Genomic DNA, 17,426 nt, shown 5'->3' on the forward strand with positions numbered 1-17,426 from the left:
ATCTCAGACACTAACTGTGTGGCCCAGGGGAAATTATTTAACTCTGTTTACTTTGGTTTCCTCACCTGTAAAATAAGCTAGAGAAAGAAATAGCAAACCACTTCAGTGTTTTTAGTAAGAAAACCTCAAAAGAGGTCACAGAGTAAAAAACAACAATCTTTTGATTATTTTGGGGAATGGCTCTTAGTCTTATAAATTTGAATCGGTTCTTTTTATGTCTTGAAAAGAGATCTTTTATAGAGACACTTGCTGAAAAATTTTAACCAATTATTGGCTTCTCTTTTAATTGTAGCTGTATTGATTTTGTTTGTGCAAAATCTTTTAAATTTCTACATTATTGAAGTGTCCTTTTTAATCTTCTATTGTTACCTAGCCTTGCTTCCATCTTCTGTACATTTCTTTTTCTTTTTTTGTGCTCTTTTTTATTATATATTTTTTATTTTTTAGTTTACATCATTCATTTCCACAAGATTTTGAGTTACAAATTTTCTCCCCATTTTTCCCTACCCACCACCCCAAAATAGCAATCCCACTGAATATCCCTTCCCGTAATCTGCTCTTTCCCATATCTTCCCCCATCCCCCCTTTGACTTTCCAGTAGGGCACAGTGGATCTCTGCCCCAGTGCCTGTATTTCTTATTTCCCAGTTACATGTAAAATAATAATAACAAATATCATATATATTTTAAACATTTGATTTTAAACCTTTGAATTCCAGATTCTTTCCCTACCTCCCTCATCACCCACCCTTACTGGGAAGATAAGCAATTCAATATAGGTTGTACATGTGTAGCTATGCAAAACATTTCCATAGTAGATATTTTGTGAAAGACTGACTGTATTTCCCTCCCTCCTATCCCACCTCCCACTTGTTCTATTCTCTACTTTGATCCTGTCCCTTTTCAAAAGTGGGTGCTTCCAACTTCCCTCCCCCCCAGCCTGCCCTCCCTTCCATCATCCCCCCTCTCGTCCCCTTCCCCCCTACTCTCCTATAGGATGAGATACCCTATTTAGTGTGTATGTCATTCCCTCCCTAAGCCAAATTCATTGACTTTCACATTAGACATTAGTCAGGTTATAAAGAAGGATTGTATTATATGGAAGAAACAACGGGAAAGAGAAAACAAATCCAAACAAGATAAAGAAGAGCAGGTAGTTTGCTTCAATCTGGATTCAGACTCTGTTCTTTCTCTGAATGTAGACATCTGTCACCCTCATGAGTCTTTTGGGGTTGACTTATAGCCCTGCATTGCTGAGAAGAGTCCAGTCTATCAAAGGTGGTCGTCACACATACGTTGTGTCTGTGATTGTGTACAAATTTGTCCTGGTTCTACTCTTCTCACTCAGTATCAGTTTGTATAAGCCTCTCCAGTAAATATGAAATCCATCTGCTCCTTGTTTCTTTCTGTGTCTTTCTTGTGTCTAGTAATTGAGGTTGAATTTTCCATTGAGCTCTGGCTTTTTCATCAGGAAGGCCTGGAAATCCATTATATCATTGAATGACCATCTCCTTGCCTGGAAGAATATGTTCAGTTTTGCTGGATTGGTGATCCTTGGTTGTAACCCGAGTTCTTTGGCCTTGCAAAAAATCATATTCCAGTTCCTTTGATCTTTCACTGTAAAAGCTGCTAGATCCTGTGCGATCCTCACCGTGGTTCCACGATATTTGAATTGTTTCCTTCTGGCTGCTTGTAGTATTTTATCCTTGACCTGATAGTTTTTCTGGAGTTTGACCACATTTTGCGGACTTTTCAATTTAGGATCTCTTTCAGGAGGTGACTGGTGGATTCTCTTGATTTCTATTTTACCCTCTGCTTCTAGTATCTCAGGGCAGTTTTCCTTGATGAGCTCTTGGAAGATGTTGTCCAGGCTCATTTTTTCATCATGATTTTCTGGTAGGCCTATGATTCTCAGATTATCTCTCCTGGATCTGTTTTCCAGGTTATTTTTCCATTGAGATATTTTATTTTTCTAATTTTTCATTCTTAATGTTTTGTTTGACTAATTCTTGGTTCCTCAAAGAGTTATTCACTTCAATTTGGTTGATTCTAGTTTTTAGCGAATTATTTTCCTTGGTTAGTTTTTGAAGCTCCTTTTCCATATCACACATTTTTCTTTTTAAGAAGCTGTTTTCTTCATTGTAATGTTTTCCTAATTTTGCAATTTTGATTTTAAAAGAATTATTCCTTTTATCTTCTATCTCTCTCATTTGGTTTTTAAAGTTCTTTTTGAGCTCATCTAAGAACGCTTTCTGTGCTTGAAGACCAGTTCCCTGTTGAGGCTTCAGCTGTGGGTGTGGAGTCATCATTGTCTCCCTCTGAATTTGGTTCCTCCCTCTGAGTCTTTGTCTTTGCAGTCTACTTTTTACCAATTCTGAGGCAGGGCCCTAGCCATGCCCTTCCTCTGGGGTTCCCAAGCCTTTACTGTTTAAAGTTTTTCTTTGGGGCAATAATTACTATGTTCTCTGTGCCAGAGGTGGGGATTAGAGCAGCGGGGATTCACTCGGCCATCCTGGTCCCTGGAAGTCCAGGTAGGGGCTTTTTAAATTTCCAGGCTGTGGGTCGGTAGTCCCAGGAATAGCTGCTGCCCCTGCCAGGGGCCCTGCATTTGACTATTACCCAGCTCCGTCCAGTCCCAGCCCTGCAGTGATAGGCCTGGCAATGGCCCTTGCTGTTGGTGGGTCAACTTGCCACCATGCTGATCAGGCCTCATCCAGACCTCTGTGCTGGCCCCTGTCGTCTTCCCGGCCTCTGCACATTTCTTTTTTCAAAAGAAGAAATCCTGGCTATTTGAAAATATAGAGACATGCAAGTTAAAGCATTCTGAGGTTCTACCTCATACCCATTAGATTAGCATAGAACATGGTGTACAGTTAGTACTTGATAAGTGTCTGTTGCCTTGCCCCTCCATAATCCCTAAACTTTTGAATTTGAGGTTCTGTGGTTGGAGGCTAGATCAGGGTGTCAAGGAAATTAAGATTCCTGACCCATTCCTCTATAAAGTAGGCTCTGATTCAAGAACATTGTGCATGAATTCCCCTCTTGGGTCAAGTAGGCAAGTACATATGTACTACCATTATATGTTTCTGTAAGATGATTCATTATTATCTCAGCTACTTTCACCTCGGGTTAGGAAAACCATTCTCAGCTATCTGGGTTTTGACTCAAAAAGCCATAGGTAAGCACACATAAATCTAATAAGTTCCACCAAAGCTTCCAGTAATGCTGCCACCCCCACCCCTGCCTTCCCCAGGGTGAAGGAAGGGATTGTGCACATTTACTGACTTCTCCCCCAACCACAACTTCCAAACTCAGAAACAGAGACATTCTGCTGATCACAGTCCTTCCATATCTCATCCTAAGGAAATCTGGTTTATATCCTTCCAGAAACTCTCTATAGATATTCTACCTAATGTGCTAAAGGCTTTCCTCTAGTTCTAAAAAAAATTAATATACTTCATTTTTACATCATCTAAGCTTCTTCCAGAATCCATTCCCCTTATTCCTCCCAGAAGTCTCCATTCTTTGTTTAAAAAAAAAAGACAAAAGACAAAAAAAAGAAAGAAGAGAGAAAAGAAATTTAATTTAGCAAAACTCATCAAAACATCAAAAAAAAAAGGACATAGCCAACAGCTCCAGTATCTTCCAGGAAAACCCCAAATGGGGGCACAACCAAATAACAGCTTGTTCTTTATAATTTTATAACATCTAGTTTTGATTATTTTATGGTTGTTTTTCTTTTCATTTACGTTGTTGTGTGGTCTTTGTGTATATTGTTTTCTTGACTTGGTTGACTTCGTTTTGCTTCAGTTCATGTAAACCCATGTTTCTCCACATTTATTATGCTTGCCTTTTCTGCCCACCCCATGTTATTCCAATATATTCATGCATCCCAGTCTGTTTAGTCATTCCCCAACTGATAGGCATCCACTGTGTTTCCAATTCTTTGTACACATACACACACACACACACAGAGTCTTTCTTCTTTGTCAGGGACCTCCTTAGGGTATATGACTGGCAACAGGATCTCTGTGTTACAGGGTGTGGATGTTTTGGTTACTCTAAGTCTTTTAATATTTCATGGGTACTCTGCCTTTCCATCTGTCATTCTCTGCTTTTACTGTATGACCAGCTCATCTCCTTTTTTGTTGTTGTTAACATTACTTTTTGTGTACAATGATCATTAGTGCTTAAAACAGGAAATGTGACAGCATTCAAAGAGTCATCACAGGATTTCTCCCAAACAGTTTGCTCTATGAGCAAGAATGACAAAGGACAGAGCATCTTGCTTCTAGAAAACATAAAGAGCAGGGATAGAGTGAGTCATATGTCATGGTCACCAGAGAAGGTGCTGTGTTCTATGAGCAAAGCAGAATTGAAGTAGCTCAAAAGAAAGTGAGGTGCAAATTTGGAGAATCCACCCCAAATGTTCACATGGACTGTTTGTGCCCAACCTGCGGTAGAGCAGTTCAAGGTCCTATGGGTCTGATCAGTCAGGCAGACATCCTGAACCTTGACTCTGACATAGTGATGTCATTTTGGTCCTCTTTGGGAACAAAGGACAACAACCAATCAATTAACATGAAATTAAATCCATTCACTATCCTGGCTGACTGCCCCTAGACATGCTCCAGTTTAACAACATTCTTTTTAGATCATAGTATCTACAATGGAATCCAATACTTCAGATGAGTCTAACAAGGGCAGGGGAGAATTAAACTATCACCTCCCTATTACTGAAGTCCATGCCTCTTAATACCACACAAGATTTCATTAGCTTTTTTTGGTTGCCGCATTACATCCCCAAATTAAATGAAGTTTGTGGTCCCCTAAAACCTCCAGATCTTTTTCAAAACAACTGCTGATTAATCATGCCTCTCCTATCTTATATTTGTGAAATTGATTTTTGGGTAAAGTGTAAGATTATCCTTATTGTAGTTAGGTGGTACAGTAGATGAAGTTCTGGGGTTGGAGTCAGGAAGACCTGAGTTCAAATCCTGCCTCAGATACTTACTAGCAGTGTGACCCTGGGCAAGTCACTTAACCTCTATCTTCTTCAGTTTCCTCAATTATAAAATGGGGATAATCACAGCATCTACCTCCCAGGGAGGTTGTGAGGATCATATATTTGTAAACTGCTTAGCTCAGTGCCTATCATATAGTAGGCTCTATATAATTACTTATTCTCTTCCCCTACCCCCTACTTTAATAAATCTGTTCCAAAAGAAAATAAAGTTAATCTGTCATGGCCCATTCTTCATAAAGCCATTAATTAGAGCTGTTAGTCTCAACATTTGGGGTTTGGATACAAGAAAAGTTATAAAAGTTTCAATAACAATTTCACTGTGGCACTTATGTTGACTCATAAGTCTGTACATTTTGTTCATCAGTTTATACAAGTCTTCAAAACTGTTCATTTAAAAAACAATGTTATAGTATAAATTGTTCTAATAGCTTCCCTCTGCATCAGTTCACACAAGTCTTCCCAAGTTTCTCTGAAACTGTTTCATCATTTCTTACTTTACAGTAATATTCCATTGCATTCATATGCCACAGTTTGTCCAGCCCTCATTAATGGGCATCCCCTAAATTTTCAAATGTTTCCATCACAAAAAAGTGGTTATTAATATTTTTGCATATGCAGAACCTCTTCATTTTCTTTGAACTTTTGAGGGGTGTGGGTCTAGAGTGGTATAGCTGTATCAAAAGGCATACACTCTTTAGTAACTTTTTGTGTATAAGTCCAATTTTTCAGAATGTCTGGATCCATTCGCAGTTCTAAAATGGTGAATTAATGCACCTGTTTTCTCAAATTTGTACCAACAAGGTTTTTTTTATCCTTTGCCAACTTTTCCAATCTGATAAGTATAAAGTGATGATTACAGTTGCTTTAATTTACACTTTTCTGTCTAATTGTGACTTTTAAAAATGCATTTTGAGATAGCTGTGTGTCACAAGCAATAAATAAAATCTGCTTTCCAAAGACCAGCCAAAACTGAGAGTGAATGAGTATACTCACCAGGTCATTGCAACTCAGGAAACTGAAGTGCAAACGATCTCTCCAGGCTACATTTGTAGTACCTGTGTCATCAAGGTGGAAAAGAGGGTAGAGGAGATTGAGTCAGATTTTTAAGTGCTTTTCTAAGCTTTAGTTTGATTGTTTTGAGTACTTTAAAGATCTAGTGCATAATTCATGGCCATATTTATTAAACATAAGAGGAACAGGAAGGTCTCAGTTTTAGAATTCTTACTACATATGAAGCCAACAGATAAAAAGGCAGTCGAGCTCAATAAATGGATGGCTCAGGCAAATAAAGGAGTTATTTGGAGTTGTTTGTATCATGCATCCTGGGGCAGCAAGGAATTTTTTTCTTGGGACATTTGGCCATCTCACATTTTGGGGCTCATGACAATAATCTGCAGAAAGAACACCATGGAAATAACCAGCTCAAGCTGGAATCTTCGTTGCAAAGGATGAGAAGGAAGAGAAATTCTCTGAAGCACTTGATAAAATGGTCCAAATGAAACACAAGCATTGCTCTTTGGGTCTAATCATTCAGCCACTGGGGAATCCACTTGATTATTCTATTGTCTAGATAATACCTAGCCCATGTCTTTCTATTTTGTCCATGAAGATACCATGAGAAACACTGTCAAATTCTGTGCTGAGATCTAGTGTTCTCTGTCTAGTCTTTTGATCTAAAAACTCATCCTCCTGGAGGCAGGTACAGCCTAAGAGCCGCAGCAGCTTTCCCTTGCCTGTGTATATCACTCAAGCCAGCGGTCAGACCTGGTTCTTGAACACACAGTAGACAAACACTCAGGTAAATAGCATTCAGTACCTTTGCTCCAGCCAGATGTTTTCTATAGATGATCATTGGCCTAGAACAAAACCATAAATCCCCACAAGGGGGCAGAGTACTCAGCTCTAAAAGGAACCCTATCCTATGGTTAGTAACTGCTGTCAGCAGCATCCTTGGAATTCCAGAATTTGATGGGAGGGGGAAGCAGCTGCTGCTGCTTATGGCTATCTTGAGAAAGTGAACTTCTTCCTATGTGTGTGTATCCTTAAATAAAACCTAGGAGAGCAAATGGAGTCCACTCCCTTTGTCAGACCCTAACAATCCTGCAAGTATAATAGCTTGTACCCAAACATTTATTTGCCTTATCTTAAAAAAAAACAGCGAGAATAGTGTAGTATGATCTGCTCTAGCTTTTAGTGATCACCATATTCTTTTCTAGGAATCCCTTTAATATTATGGTCTAGAGTAAGGGTGGGGACCCTGGGGTCTCAAGGCCACACGTGGGCTTCTAGGTCCTCAAGTGTGGCCCTTTGGCTGAATCCACACTTCATAGAACAAATTCCCTTGATAAAAGGATTTGTTCTGTAAAACTTGGATTCAATCAAAAGCCACACCCAAGGACCTAGAGGGCCACAAGTGGCCTCAAGGCCACAGGTTCCCCACACCTGGTAGAGTATTGCTGGGAAGAGAAGTCAAAATCACTTATAATCTGAAGACACCAACTTCTCTTTTTTTAAAGTAAGTTTTTACTGTTATCTTCTGTGTCATACATCATATTATCCCATATATCTTTTCACCTTCTCCCCCTTCTGGGGAGCTATCCCATAGGACAAATAGTATTTTTTAGAGAGAGAAAAAAATTGGTACAACTGATCAACACATTGAAAATGTACAATTGTAACACTTGTGGACTTTTCACCTCCATGTGAAAGACCACCAGTGGCCTGGAGATGTTTTCTCATATCTCTTCACTTGAGTCCCATTTATCTTTATAATTTTGTTATATTTACTTATGATATTTTGGTTATTGCTGTTCTTTCCATTTGCATCATTGTAGTTACCATGTATATTGTTTTCTTCACTCTGCATCAGTTCGTATAGATCTTTCCATGCTTCTCTGTATTCATCATAGACATCATTTCTTACAGCACAGCAATATTTCATTACATTGAGGTACCAACATTTATTTAACCATTCCTTAACTGATGGGCATCTACTTTGTTTCTGATTCTTAGTGTTGCTATAAATATTTGGGGGCTTTTAAAAAAATCAATGACTTCTTTGGGGTACAACATCAGCAAAGGAGTTCCCAGTTCAAAGGACATAGATTTTAGTCACTTTGTTTTCATAATTCCAAATTGCTTTCAAAAACAGTTGTACCATTTCACAGCTCCACCAACAATGTATTAGTGCAACTATTATTCCCTAACCCTCCACAATCTCTCCAACACTGACTATTTTTTGTCACTTTTGCTGATTTGTGTGGTATAAGGTGAAACCTTAGGGTTCTTTTGATGTACATTTCTCATGTTATTAGTTATTTGGTGTGTTCTTTCATGTGGTTGTGGCTACTTTGCAGTTCTTTCAAGAACTGTTTGTTCATATTCTTTGAATGTTTTCTCTTGGGGAATGGTTATTAGTCATATATATTTATTAGTTGTTTATTTATATATCTTGGATCGTTGTTGTTCAGTTGTCCGATCATGTCTTACTCTTCATGATCCCATAGCACACCTTCTATTCTCCACTATCTTCCAGAGTCTGTCCAAGTTCTTGTTATATATATACTTTAGCTTCAGTATTTGACCTTTTAGTGAACAGCCTGAATTAATTTCTTTAAGCATTGACTGATTTGATCTCCTTGCTGTCCAAGGGACTCTCAAAAGTCTTCTCCAGCACCACAATTTGAAAGTATTGATTCTGTGATCCTCAGCTTTCTTTTTTTTTATACTTTCATTTTTAATTTATTTTTAAAAATAATATTGATAATACTATATATATATATATATATATATATTTAAACATTTGATTTTAAAACTTTGAATTCCAGATTCATTTCTTCCTCCCTTGTCACCCATCCTTACTGGAAAGATAAGCAGTTCAATATAGATTGTACATATGTAGCTATGCAAAACATTATCATAGTAGACATATTGTAAAAGACTGACTACATTTCCCTCCCTCCTATCCCACCTCCCACTTGTTCTATTCTCTACTTTGATCCTGTCCCTTTTCGAAAGTTATTTCTGTTGATCTGAACAATTTATATTTTTGTAAATATTTGTCCATATTCACTTAGTTTGTCAGATTTATTGGCATACAATTGGGCAAAATAGTTCCCAATAATTGCTTTAATTATCTCTTCAATAGTGGTGAATTCATGCCTTTCGTTTTTGATTCTAGCAATTTGGTTTTTTCCTTTCCTTTTTAAAATCAAATTAACCAATTGATTTATCAATTTTATTGTTTTTTTCCCCATAAAATTAGCTTCTAGTTTTATTTATTACTTCAACGGTTTTCTTACTTCAAATTTTATTTAATCTCTCCTTTGATTTTCAGGATTTCCAACTTGCTGTTTAATTGGAGATTTTAAATTTTTTGTATTTTTCTTCTTTAATTGTATGCCCAATTCATCGATCTACTCTTTTTCTATTTTATTGAGGCAAGAAATATAAAATTTTCCCTAAGTACTGCTTTGGCTGTATCCCATAAATTTTGGTATATTATCTCATATTGTCATTCTCTTTAATAAAGTTATTGCTTGTTTCTATGACTTGTTATTTGATTCACTTGTTCTTTAGGATTAGATTAGTTTCTAATTAATTTTTAATCTGCCCTTTATTGAATGTAATTTTTATTGCATCATGATTTGAAAAGGGTGCATTCAATATTTCTGCTTTTCTGCATTTGGTTGCGAGGTTTTTATGCCCTAATGCATGGTCAGTTTTTGTGTAGGGGCCATCTCCTTTACCTTTGTAAGGCCTCATCAGGAAGATATTTTGTTTTCTTGTTTTTCTTTTTCTTTGGAATGGTTTTTTTTTTTTGGTTATTGCTTCCTATACAAATGTTGTGAACCTCTGTCCATAGTTCTTTGGGCACTCTACCAAATCTAATCTCTTAAATCTATTTTTCATTTCCACTTCATATTGGTAAGGGAGGTTCTTTAGGTTATATCTATATGGTCTGATGGTTTTCCCTGTTTTCTTCCATTTAAATCTGAATTTTGCAGTAAGAAATTCATGATCTGATCCACAGTCAGCTCCAGGTCTTGTTTTAACTTTTCCACCTTTGGCTGCAAAGTATATATATAATCGATCTGACTTCTATATTGACCATCTGGTGATGTTCTTGTGTAGTTGTTGAAACCTTTTGGGTTGTTGAAAAAGAGTGTTTGTTATGACCAGTTATGACCATCTATTTATCTTGACAAAACTCTATTAGTCTCTGCCCTTTTTCATTTTGCACTCAAAGGTCAAACTCTCCTATTCCAATTATCATTTGATTTCCTGTTTTAGCATTCTAATTCCCTATAATGAATGTGACATTATTTTGATATTATTTCTCGAAAATGTTGTAGGTCTTCATAGAGCTGATCAGCTGTGGCCTCCTGAGCATCAGCTGTTGGAGCACAGACTTGTCTTACTGTGATGTTGAACAGTTTGCCTTAAATTCAAACATCATTCTGTCATTTTGAGATCATTACCCCAGTGCTGCTTTTCTCCCCTTTTTATTGACTATGAAGGCTATTCCATTTCTTCTAAGGGATTCTTGCCCACGGTGTTACAAACAGTGATCACCTGAATGAAATTCACCCATTCTCACCCATTAAATTCACTTACACTGATGTTTAATCTTTCCATCTCCTGTTTGGCCACATCCAGTTTACCTTGGTTCGTAGCTTTTACATTCCTAGGTTTCTATATAATATTGATCTTTACAGCACCAGACTTTCCTTTCATCACCAGACACATCTGCAGCTAAGGTCCCCTTCAGTTTTGGCCCTGCCCTTTCATCAGTACCGGAGCTGCTTGCAGTTAACCTCTGCTCTTCTGCAGTAGTCTATTAGACACCTTCCGACTTGAGGGGCTCATCCTCCAATATCATCTTAGACTGTCCATGGCGTTTTCTTGGCAAAAATACTGGAGAGGCTGGCCATATCCTTCTCTAGGGGATCATCTTTTGTTAGAACTCTCCACTATGACCTGCCCGTCTTGGGTAACCCTGCTTGGCATACCTTATAGTTTCATTGAGCTGCCTCTGCCATAACAAGACTGTGATCTAAGTGGGAGGGAATATAATCTTCAATACCAAACTCTAATCAATCAGAGAAATTTGATACAAAGATTTTTTCCCATTCAACCACTTTCGTCCTTATTCTAGAGGCATTAATTTTGTTTTACAAAAGCTTTTCAGTTTCAAGTAATCAAAGTTATCTATTTTGTTTTGTAATACCCTCTGCCTCTTATTTATTTAAGACTACATCTCCTACCTATAGCTGTGAGAGCTAAATGATTTATTGATACCACTTTCCTCACACTTTTGAAAATCAGGACATTAGCTCATCTGTAATCTTTTGCTAACTATACTGCTCTCCAAGATTTAAAAAAAATGTATCTTATTTTTACTAATGACTTCTGTTTTTACAATGTGTTGATTCCTTTTTTTTTTTTTTTTTTGCCTTTTGGAGGGCAATTGGGGTTAAGTAACTTGCCCAAGGTTACACAGCTAGTTTTTGTGTGTATGTGTGGGTGTTAAGTGTCTGAGGCCAGATCTGAACTCAGGTCCTCCTGACTCCAGGGCTGGCGCTTTACTCACTGAGCCACCTAGCCGCCCCCATAATGCGTTGATTTCTAAATACATCCTTCCCAACTGCCCTTCCCAGCAAGCCTTCTCTTATAACAAAACCTAAAAAAAAAAAAGCCATTCATCAAAACTAACACCTTGACCATGGCTAATAGTATATTCAATATTTTACAACCATAGTCCCTTACCTATACAATGATGGAAAAGAGGTGTGTTTTCTTCATTCTCTCCTTGGGCCAAGCTAGATCATTATAATTACTGATGTTTTGTTCCCTTTTTTATTTATGTTTTTGAAGTCTTTGTGTTCTGTTCACTTCACTCTGCATAAGTTCGTGTTAGTCTCTCATATTTGTCCTTTCTTAATGGCATAATAATGTTTCACTATATTCATAAGTTTATACTTCATTTCCAGTTCTTTGATACTATAAATTATGTTAGGAATGTTTTATGCTGTTATGAATGTTTCAGCTTATATGAGACCTTGCTTTCTATCTTTGACCTTCTTGAGGTATATGTCTAACAATGGCATTTCTGTGTCACTGCCTTGGACATTTTAGTTATGCTTTCAAACATAATTCTGAATTGCTTCTCACCATGGTTGGGCCAATTCACAACTCTGCCAATGATGTATTAATGTCTTTGTCTTTCCACAGTCCTCCCAGCATTGACTATTACCATCTTCTCCAGTTTTCTAGTGAAACCTCAGCATTGACATTTTCATTTCTCTTATTATTACTGCTTTAGAGCAATATTTCATAAGGTTATTAACCACTGGAAATTCTTTTTCTCCAGGATTTTCAAGTTTAACAGTGGGCCTTGTGTTTCAGGTAGGGCTTGGGCTAAATCAAGGCTTCTTAAACTTTTTCCACTTGTGACCCCTTTTCGCCTGAGAAATTTGTACACAACCTTGGGTGTATAGGTCTATAAAATAGGTATGCAAATCAAACATTTACTGATGACAAAGTATAAAGAAATGTATTTAAAAACAATTCTTTGCTATACATGCACTTTTACCATTTATTAAAGATAAACAAATTTGCATTCTAATGAAAAGGATGTGCTTCTTTATGTTTGCATAAAGAATTAAATCTTGGAAGAATATTGGATACTCTAGGACACAGAGCATCTTCAACATTTTTCAGAGTTGATTGATATTTTGATTTAATAATAGTCAATGTTGACAACACTGCTCTGTCTAAATATGTAGTACAAAATGGCAGATGAATGTTTAGGGCCATTTCAGAAATTGTTGGAAATTCTGTCCTAGTCCCAACATGAAATTCATTTAATGATTTTGTATGTACAGTAAAAACACTACAATTCATAACATACAATAGTCTTAAATCTGAGCTGAGGTATTTCTGGAAGCAATCATTAGCATTGCATTGTGTGATGGCATGTGCGTGCAAAGTGTACATGTTGTGTGTTCAGAACCAATATGGCAAGCACTGCCAGAAACACCTCAGATTCATTACATACATTTGATTTTTAATGAATGTTTGGTCACTGTGCATTCAGAAACCTTTTGCTGTTGCCACATTTTTTGTAACCCCCACATTCAGTTATGGGATCCCATATGGGGTCATGACCCACAGTTTAAGAAGCGTTAGACCAAATGGCCTCTGAGGTCCTACATGTGTGAGGGTTCTGTCGTACGTGCTCTCATTAGACACAGACACAAGAAGGAGATGGAGAATAACTGAAATCCCTTGATGTGTGTTTCCCATAACTCATGACTTACTAAACTTATTCTGTAATGATGTCCCTCAGCCTTATTTTAAAATGCTGATTTCTGGTTTTTTAACTGAATATGTTCCACTAAGATCCTACCCCAAAGTCTTATCATGGCATGGAGGTGATTCTGAGTTCTCAAAAGCTCTGCCAGCAAGAAGCGAGGACTTAAACTTTAAACTCAAAAACCTTCAGATTTACATGTGGTGAAAAGCTGCTATTCAAGGCCTCATTCCATGTGGAGATGCTTTTTACATTGGCCAGGCAGCCAGGGATGAATATTTTGGCCACAATGATTCTTTAAGTTAACTACAGGAGAGGGCAGCTAGGTGGCACAGTGAATAGAGCCCTGGCCCTGGAGTCAGGAGGACTTCAGTTCAAATTTGGCCTCAGACACTTAACATTTACTAGCTGTGTGACTTTGGGCAAGTCACTTAACCCCAATTGCCCTCCAAAAAAGCAAAAAAAAAAAAAAGGAATATAAACACCTTGAGAGTAGGGACTATCACTTCACAGCCCAGAAATTAAAAAAAAAAAACCCTATCAGTACCTCCAAGGACCAGGATGGCAGAGTGAACCCAGCCTGCTCCAACCCCCCCTCTGACCCTGAAAACATAGTAGCTATTACCCCAGGGCAAAACCTTCAATAGTAAAGGCTTGGGATCCCTAGAGGAAGGGCATGGATAGGGCCCTGCCTCAAAATGGGTAGAAAGCAGACTACAAAGACTCTGGAGTCCTACTGTCCTCAGAGGGAGGAACCAAACTCAGAGGGAGACAATATGGACTCCACACCCACAGCTGAAACATCAACAGGGAATGGATCTCAAGCACAGAAAGCTCTCCTAGATGAGTTCAAAAGGAACTTTGAAAACCAAATGAGAGAGATAGAAGACAAAATAAATAATTCTTTTAAAATCAAAATTACAGAATTAGAAAAACATTATGATGAAGAAAACAGCTCCTTAAAAAGAAAAGTATGATATGGAAAAGTAGCTCCAAAAACTAACCAAGGAAAATGATTTGCTAAAAACCAGAATCAACCAAATTGAAACAAATAACTCTATGAGGAACCAAGGATTAGTCAAACAAAACAACAAGAATGAAAAATTAGAAAAAGAGGTAAAATATCTCAATGGAAAAATAACTGACCTGGAAAACAGATCCAGGAGAGATAACCTGAGAATCATAGATCTACCAGAAAATCATGATGAAAAAATGAGCCTGGAAAACATTCTCCAAGAGCTCATTAAGGAAAACTTCCCTGAGATACTATAACCTGAGGGTAAAATAGAAATCGAGAGAATCCACCGGACACTTGCTGAAAGAGATCCCAAATTGAAAAGTCTTTGAAATGGTGTGGCCAAACTCAAGAACTACCAGAAAGAAACAATTCAAATATTGAGGAACCACAGTGAGGATTACACAGGATTTGGCAGCCCCTACACTGAAAGATCAGAGGCAGTGGAATTCAATTTTCGCAAGGCAAAGGATCACCTACCCAGCGAGACTGAATATATTTCAATGATATAACAGATTTTCAGACCTTCCTGATGAAAAAGCCAGAGCTCAATGGAAAATTCAACCTCCAATTATGAGATGCAAGACTGACATAGAAAGGTAAACAAGGAAAACACACACACACACACACATTGTTATTTAATAAGAGCAAACTGTCTATAGACAAGTAGAGGGTATGAGCATAAATTACACAAAATGACTATTTAAAAAAATCTTATTAAGGGCTACAAAGGGACTGCAATGGAAGAACAGGAATGAATGAAATGGAAAAGGGTAAGTTATGCCACACAAAAAGACATAAAAACAATATAGCAGAGGAAAAGGGAGGGAGATGAGTATTATATGAGCTTTTCCCTCATCGGGTCTGGTGCAAGGAGGGAATTAAGCATAGGACTCTATGAAGAAGAGACACAAAATGTATCATATTAGAGGGAAAGAGGGGAGGGAGAGGAGCTTCACATGAGATTTGTTCCTGTAACTCTTGGTTCAAAGAAGAAATAACATACTTCATTAAGTATAAAAATATCCTACAGGCAGTAGGAGGGGAAAGGGCTATGAAAGGTGTGGGGGGGTGGTTAATAGGGAGGGAAGAAGTAAGGGGGAAAGGGAGGAAAAGGGAGGGGGGCTGATAAGGGAATACTGAGGGAGGCGGTGGTCAAAAGGAAAACTATTAAGGAGGGGAAGGGAGAAGGGGAGAAAAAATATAAGCATTAACAGGGGAGGGAATAGGATAGAGGGAAAGAAACAGATAAAAATCATAACTGTGAATGTGAATGGAATGAATTCTCCCATAAAATGGAGGCAGATAGCAGAATAGATTAAAAATCATAATCCTACAATATGCTGTTTACAAGAAACACATCTGAAACAGAGAGATACACACAGGGTAAAGGTAAAAGGCTGGAGTAAAATATATCATGCCTCAGCTAAAGTAAAGAAAAGCAGGAGTAGCAATCCTTATCTCAGATAAAACAAAAGAAAAACTGATCTAATTAAAAGAGATAAGGAAGGAAACTATATCCTGCTAAAAGGCACCATCGAGAATGAAGCAATATCATTACTTAACATATATGCACCAAGTGGTATAGCGTCCAAATTCCTAGAGGAGAAGGTAAGGGAATTAGAGGAAGAAATAGATAGCAAAACTATACTAGTGGCAGACCTTAATCTCCCCCTCTCTGAGCTTGATAAATCCAACCTCAAAATAAACAAGAAAGAAGTTAAGGAGGTGAATAGAATTTTAGAGAGGGTAGGTATGATAGATCTCTGGAGAAAATTGAATGGGGATAAAAAGGAATATACCTTCTTCTCAGTGGCACATGGCACATACACAAAAATTGACCATGTACTAGGACATAAAAACCTCACAATTCAGTGCAGAAAGGCAGAAATAATAAATGCATCATTCTCAGATCATGATGCAATAAAAATCATATGCAATAAAAGGCCATGGAAAGACAGACTAAAAACAAATTGTAAACTAAACAATTTAATCCTAAAGAATGAGTGGGTCAAACAAGAAATCATAGAAACAATCAGTAACTCCATTCAAGAGAATGACAACAATGAGACAACATACCAAAATTTGTGGGATGCAGCAAAGGCAGTTCTTAGGGGAAGTTTTATATCCCTGAGTGCATACATGAATAAATTAGAGAAAAGAGAGGTAAATAAATTGGCCATGCAATTGAAAAGGCTAGAAAAAAACCAAATTGAAAATCCCCAATTAAATACTAAATTAGAAATACTGAAAACCAAAAGAGAGATTAAGAAAACTGAAATTAAGAAAACTATTGAATTAATAAATAAAACTAAGAGCTGGTTTTATGAAAAAGCCAATAAAATTGATAGACCCTTAGTCAATACGATAAAAAAAAAGAAAGAAGAAAACCAAATTATGAGTATCAAAAATGAAAAGGGTGAATCTACCTCCAATGAGGAGAAAATCAAAACAATAATTAGGAATTATTTTTCCCAATTGTATGCACATAAATTTGACAATCTTAGTGAAATGGATGAATATTTACAAAAATATAAGTTGCCCAGATTAACTGGAATGCTATTGTGCAATAAGAAACGAGGAGCAGATGGACTTCATATTTACCTGGAGAGGCTTATACGAACTGATGCTGAGTGAGAAGAGTAGAGCCAGGAGGAATTTGTACACAATTACAGACACAACGTATGTGTGACGACCAGCTTTGATAAACTGGACTCTTCTCAACAATCCAGAGTCATAAGTCAAACCCAAAAGACTCATGATGGAGAGAGATGTTTACATACAGAGAAAGAACTGAGATTGAACCCAGATTGAAGCAAACTACCTTCCCTTTTTCGTTTTCTTGTTTGGTTTTGTTTCCTCTTTCCCATTCTTCATTCCATCTGTTACAATCCTTTTTTATAACCTGACTAATGCCTAATGTGAAAGTATTTGCAGATCCTATACTTGATTATATGCCACCATGGTGGGGGGGGGAGGGAGAAAAAATTTGAAACTCAAGGAATTGTGGTAATGAATCTTGTAAACTAAAAGTAAACAAATTAATAAAGACCAAAAAAAAAAAAAAAAAAA

The sequence above is a fragment of the Petaurus breviceps genome, unplaced genomic scaffold, assembly GCF_028583685.1.
Source record: "Petaurus breviceps papuanus isolate PSGF00001 unplaced genomic scaffold, PetGlider_PUasm1.0 186, whole genome shotgun sequence".
Classification (NCBI taxonomy): Eukaryota; Metazoa; Chordata; class Mammalia; order Diprotodontia; family Petauridae; genus Petaurus; species Petaurus breviceps.